Below are 6,562 nucleotides of genomic sequence, written 5' to 3'. Positions count from 1 at the left end.
ACTTTAATTTACAAAAAAAAAAGACCAATACTGACCCTAACCTACCTAACCTGCACACGCCCAACCCTCCCTGTGATTTGCTACTAGTAATTGTTGTCCTTCCAAACTGAACCAACCCTCACATATTCCACATAACCCCATCAGCCCTGCAGATTTGGGCCCTACAACCACATTACTAGATGGCACTCTCTACAAGGAGTTTTTTTTTGTCTGGGAGGGTTTCTTTTGTATTCTCTGGTTTGCCCTACACTAACTACAGGCAGGTTGATTTGGTTGTTGAAATTGACCATAGTATGAATGAATGTAATAGGGACCTTAGATTATCAGATTCACTGGGACAGGGACTGAAAGATGTAGAAATGTCAACCTGAACTGAAAGTGATTCAAGTGTGTCTGGCCCAGTTTGGCTTCAGTTCGTGTTTCCTGCTCTGCATTGCCAGATTTCCCCTGATCGCTCCCAGAGGGCAGTGTTTTCCATTACCCCATAGTGCTCCGGAATCAAGCAAAATACTTGTGCGACTGGACGGCATGCTGCCCTAGGCCCGGGCCTTTGTGGCCTTGCCACAAATCGAGGCCTGCTGCTCTGGCTGTTTATGAGGATTTTGGGTGCTAATTCTATGATTTTCAAAGGTGGTAAGCAATGGGTTCCAGTACAAATTGCAGACAGTGAATTACTTTACTGCAAAGATGTATTTTGGTCCAGTGTCTCTAGACCACATCATCCACTTTGGCTTCTATGTATGCACAGTACAGTTTATGTATTGCACATACGCTACAAGCCAGTGAACCAGGTACCGTTCCCCAGCTCCATCGCCAGATTTTTTTTTTCTATAAAGCTATTCTATTCTTTTTGGTGAGCCCTTTAACCCCCAGGTGAATGAGGTTAAATATGTTTGCCTGTTGACGTATATCTGTAAAGAGCTGTATGCTGGTGCTTTAAAAATATTGTAAAATATTAAGCCACGTCATATGTTAACTGGCACTACTAAAGGGTTAATAGACATCAACTTTTATGCTTTCATAAATTCAGCAGGCAGAGACACACAGGAATGGAAAAAAGTTTATACACTGTGCCAGATAAAGCAAATAAAACCAACAAGCTAAAGTGTGTACCCTCTCCTACACTGTTTCTATATGTACATATATTGCATTATGAAGCTGTCAGAGAAAAATTCAGGAAAAATATTTATTTTTATAGCCTTGGCAAAGTTAGTAAAGCTGATAAACAATTATTATAAAATGCTCTTAATTGCAGATTAATGTATCGTCTACTTGGTCACAACATATACAGCTTAATTTCCATTAGTCCTTTAGTAGTTTCTTCAGTGCTAAAGGGGTGTTTTCCATGTAAGGATGCCAGGAATTTTGGGGTAGGGCAGATCCTAGAAGAAATTTCCCATAGCTGTCGTCTGTGAATATGTGAACAGATCCCTTTGTACATAGTAGAGGCTGAAGGAGTCCCAAATGACTCTACATGGGAGTATGCCAAGGGGTATTGGTTAGTCATGTTAGTTTCTACCTATTAACCTGTGCCAAATAAAAGTGAAAATACATCTATCTGTGTTCTTTTTTCTAATTTGGATTTAATTTGCAGCAAATTTAGCTTCTAAAATAGAAAAATATTTTCCTTATTTGGGCAAATTGGCAACTGAGCAGTAAGCCATAGCAACCAATTGGTGATTACCCTTATTCAGACAGCAGATTTAAATAAACAGTTTGATTGGCTGCACAAGTACAAAATCATCTCATGTTAGTTCCAGCACTGTTCATAAGTGGGGTTTATTTTCCTTTGTACTTTGTAATAACTATAATTGCCATTAGAATAATAATTATCTCAGTGGAATTTATTTTGGAGTAAAAAGTATGTCACAACTTGTGGCATGCAGCTAGGAATTCTCTTAGTTTCATATTTTAGCTGCAGTTTCATAATTTCAATGTTCCTTGCATAGCAACTCTGCACTCAAACAAGAGACTCAAACAAGAGACTTATTGTGCTCTTCTGCCCTCTATGCTACTTTGCCTTATGATGTGTTTAGATAAGGTGCTGCCATGCCCTGCAGGTAAATTGGTTACAAGCATAAAATGGACAAATACAAGAGTCCTCTGCACTCAACCCATTATCAATATATTTAAGACAGAGACATTTTGTGCATACTGCTACTGAAAAATGCCTTACCCTTTAAACAAAACAGGGATTGTTTGTCCATATATTGCAATATATTTAAACTGGCCAACTATGTCAAAGTCATCCCATATCTGGCCAGTCCTATGCTCAATTTTCATCTGATTCATTAAGAATTCTATTGCTTCATTATACATTTTACAAAGGGACTAAGTTTTACCTGCAACTTACTAGCTGCCTTCAAAGTAAAAGCACAAACAAATGCAAATAAGAGCAACGATACAATGATCCACCTGATATTGTATTGTATTTTACACTAAGCACGTCAAACTTGTTTGTTTGGTGCCACATGTTGCCTTTCCTTCCTTTAAATGTTTACACTGTTATGTGTCAATTATTTTCTGGGATTTTTTCACTGTATTATATAGATTTGGTTACAGAAAAACAATAACTTTATCTACAATATACTCTGAAGCTGGTTATGCCACCGACTATACTGTACACATACATTATACTATATTATACGTCATACTTTGTCTGGCAAAACACCTAGTGCCAAAGTTAAGTCTTTTCTTCATGGGGCCCTAGTGAGTCACCTTATACCACTGGCATTAACAGCCAGGTCCATAAATGGCAGTAGAAGGTAACATAACTCATTGCAGGTATTCCTTGATACTAATCTTGCTTCTCATACAGGTTTGTGAATGTATATTGACCATTTCACAGGGGCCTAAATGTAACCACACATTACTCAATTGTTGCTGTACCACAAATCCCAGCAATGTACTTATATTATCAAGGTTTAAATGTGGGATTTTGCCAGACAAAGCACAAAGCATGAGAATGAGTTGTGTTACTATTCTTTTACATTACCTTTTAATGGTGTTGCTAATTAAAGTTAGCAATTACCCATAAGTGTCTTAGGGCTTCCCCCCTCTGTAGGAAGGGGTCATGACACCTTTGTCCCCCATTTAAATGCAGAGATCTCCAGTGAGTCAGAATGTTCAATGCAAAGCACCTGTTTTAATTGGCACTTGTGCATGCCGATTGCCTATATCACTGCCGAGCAGCCAATAGGATCAAACACCAGAGCTGACTTCACCTGCAGGCCTTCAACTGAGATCTGATAAGAACCCCATCCTTATATCTAGGGTTTAAACATCATGGGGGCTCTATTCCAGCAACCACAAAGATGAACACCACCACAATAAAACCTTCTAAAAGTCCTCCAGGATCCACTTGGGCCACTATGAGTGAATTTTCTTTGCACCCGATAACACTATGTTTCTTAATGCACTGGGATACTATGATTTTTAATGGCACAAACCTTTCTCCTTAGAAGCAGGACAGCCTAAACTCTGCTCTATAGGGGGAACGCTGTTATAATATGCTAAACTTATACATGATTCACTTGATGACGCTCACATGATGCTATGACGTCACATGGTGGGCCTTGGCGCCATTTTGTGTTTAAATACGGATTATCAATTGCACTGTGCACTCCACTTGAGAAAGGCTTCAGTATAGAAGCCGAAACGTCGTAATAAATATGTTCTTTTTTCACCTTTGAGAAGACCTGAGTGTGCGTTTTTTTGTACAATAATTGGTATATATATATATATATATATATATATATATATATATATATATATATATATACTGTACTGTATATATATATACTGTAAATATAATTATTATATTAGTATAAATGTTGCCAAAAAAAACATATAAAAGTATTTAAATATAAAAATATTTAATTCTAGCACTAAACACCAACACAGCCTTTCATTTGATCAGTGTACTACTAGCAGCCAAAAATTCCAATGACGTAGGGCTTATGTGCATTACTCTCATTTTTCTGCATTTTTCTGCATCTCTAATGGGATGCCTTTGTAAAGCTAGGTGGTGAGATCAGCTTGTTTTTTCTTACTTTTAGGCAGTTAAGGATGAGGGAGCACAACATTTTTTAAACAGGTTGCCAAAAGGAAATCAGGCCAAAGTAAGTTGTATAGTCTGAACAGTAAAACTTACTTTTTAATTCATACTTTGTCTAGCAGGATCATTAGTATCCACAGATACTTGTAATGGACTGAATGTGAAATCATAAATGATTAAATCATTGCAAACATTGTACAGATGCCAGAGTGTCCCAGCAAGCATCTGCTTGTTCCCAGTAACCCAACCCAGCACAGTGGAATGCTATGAGAACTCAACTTTTGTTCAATATCATCCTAAACTACAAAACAATGCAACAGAGTCATTTAGCTATAAGAACTTTGGAAGGAGTTTGGTTTCAGTACTATGTGTTCTTGAGGAAGCAATGAACTGTCACAATCTTCTGACTGATATTAAATATTTACAAACTGCAGTCGAGAACATTTACAGTACATTACAACATTATTCAGATGTTTCACAAGGACTTCATTATGTAGAAAAAAAAAACAGAACCAATTTGACACAATGGTGCTTGAGAGTTTTGGTGCCAAGTCTGTCTATCTGTCATCACTCCATGTGTTTCAGCATTGGACAACACACCCATTAGACAACAGGCCTAAGGCAATGTAAAAACCTTGCCTCTGGCGGAACTTTGAGAGCCACCATTTGACTTAAAGTTTTGTTTACTAGTGGTCCCCCCAACTAGTTGTTGAAGGGACTCACAGGCACCATACCTGTTATTAAATGGATAATATCTTTCATCATAATCCACCTTTTGTAAGTTGTATTTGAAAAGAGAACAAACATAGTTCCTGACTGATAAAAAGAAAAAGGCTTGTCTTTATCTCAGAGAGTATGATGTTGCTTTATTTGAAATCTACTTAAACCCAGATTAAGGTGCCAGAATATTTGCTTTCCACACTCTTTTGAAAAAGGCAGCAGCACATTTCTGATCTATCTCATTTGATGAGGTTATGGGACCTTTTACATATAGATTTTTTACTGTGGTATTATTTCCTTTATCTAAGAACTATGTAAGTCAGTGTAAGTCTACACAGGCAACTGATGTTGCTGCATTGTAATATGACAGTAATAACACAGTGCAATTGGTACAATTTCAACCCTGGCCCTCCCTACCTCACTGATCTTCTCTGTGGTCCTACACCTCAGCTGCACATTACTCATGTTTTCAACCTGTTGTGACATCCCCTTGTTATTGCAAATGAAAATGCAGGAAGTGACTGAACCTCCTACAAGTCCTGGCTGTAGTTATAAATCTGCTGCTACTTCCACGTGGAACAGTTAGTCTGTTACTGAAAAGTATTTGCAAGTAAAGATATATTTTTTATTTTTTACAAGTGTAATTAAAAGGGTTGTGTACTTTTGAGTTACCTTGAAGTATGATGTAGAGAGTGATGATCTGAGACAATTTGCAGCTGGTTTTCATTTTTTATTATTTGTGGTTTTGGGATATTTAGCTTTTTATTCAGGATCTCTCCAGGTTTGCAATGTCAGCAATCTGGTTGCTATGGTCCAAATCACTAAATGACCCCAGCAACCATGCGCTGATTTGAATAAGAGCCTGAAATATGAATAGGAGAGGGCATGCACAGAAAGATTAATAAACAATAACAATACATTTGTAGCCTTACAGAACATTTGTGTTTTAGATGAGGTTAGTGACCATCTGAAAGCTGGAAAGAGTCAGATGAAAGCCAATAGAAAGTTGATAGTATTGGCCATTCTATAACATGCTAAAAGTTAACTTAAAGGTGAACCACCCCTTTAAGCTTGGGGTGACCGTGTCTACATTGGAGAACTAAAAGGAGCAAACAAGTCAGTTTTAGCATAAGGTTTATGTCCCCTTCAGTTCATTACTGATGTTGTTGGACTACAGCTCCCATCATTCTTTTGCCCTTTATAATGGTGTGTATTGTAACTTGAGTTATAATTTAGAGAAACTACAGTCTAAAGTCCAAATTACTATGAGTGCTCTGTCGAATCATAGAGCAGTCTGGGTATTGCCAAGCTTGCTTCCTACTCAGCAGAATTGTATCCTGGTGAAAGTCAGCTTTATCTGTGCAAATGTGTGTGTGTGCAGCATGGAATAACAAGCGAATACATGTTTAGTTAATGGTCTTATGCAAAACAACACATACGGGCTAGGTGCATGAACTGAATATGTGAGTTACTGTATAATAAAATAATGTCATTTTGTGAACAAGAGAAAAGCTCTGCTGCAAAGTTTATTGGTTTACAGGGGGGAGGTCTGGCAATACTTACAGTATATATAATAATTTTGCCATTGTGCAGGCTACCTTATCAACGACATAGACATTTATCAGCTACTTGGCTTCTGACATCAGTGTTAACATCCTGCTCTCTACACGCTGCCAGGTCTTTTCCCCTATATAAGTGTTTCCTCAGTCTCTGAGGCTGGTCTCTCTTGTGAGGCCTTATCAGGTGAGCCTTAAAGGTGGCCATAGATGCAGAGAACCGCTCGTT

Source organism: Xenopus laevis, chromosome 9_10S (assembly GCF_017654675.1).
Source record: "Xenopus laevis strain J_2021 chromosome 9_10S, Xenopus_laevis_v10.1, whole genome shotgun sequence".
Lineage (NCBI taxonomy): Eukaryota > Metazoa > Chordata > Amphibia > Anura > Pipidae > Xenopus > Xenopus laevis.
This window is presented reverse-complemented; position numbering follows the sequence as displayed.